We start from the raw sequence: 605 nt of genomic DNA, 5'->3' as shown, positions 1-605 counted from the left end.
TGAGATGGAAACCCTAGGAGCTGTTTGCTGCCACCCTTCACCCAAGAGAAAGTCTGCCTAAAAAGAAAATTTGCACTGAAGAGGCCAAGCAGGGAAAGAGCAAGAGCCCTGATCACGTCAATGAGCCCTGAATCAAGTCGTGCTTCATGGTTACATAAGCAAACAAATTCCTTTTATTGTAACCAGATTGAGTCGTAGGATCTGTATCTTGTAACCCAGAGAGTCTTATTAGTCCTAAGAATTAATTTAAACAAAATCTAGGGGAATGCATCTCTCTGAACTACCCCACCCTGAACATAACAAGCATGTTAAATATCAACATTAAACATAGTAAATTTGGGGGTGGTTATAAATTATATCCAATATCATGTTATATGTAAAGTTGTGGCATAAAACAACTTTCTAGAAAAAAACTCTAGATGTAAATGCTTTGTAAATAAAGAATTTTATCATTCTAAGGTGAGACTTAGTGTCCTCGCTTTCATATAATGTTGTCTACTTTGAGTGCCCAGAATCTGAGAAGAAATAAGCACACACTAGAATAAGTTAAGAGTAAGGCCCTGAGAAGGCCTTTTAAAATAAAAGACACGATGGAAGTTACATCG

This window comes from Otolemur garnettii, unplaced genomic scaffold (genome assembly GCF_000181295.1).
Source record: "Otolemur garnettii isolate 467f Iridium unplaced genomic scaffold, OtoGar3 scaffold00055, whole genome shotgun sequence".
Taxonomy (NCBI): Eukaryota; Metazoa; Chordata; class Mammalia; order Primates; family Galagidae; genus Otolemur; species Otolemur garnettii.
This window is presented reverse-complemented; position numbering follows the sequence as displayed.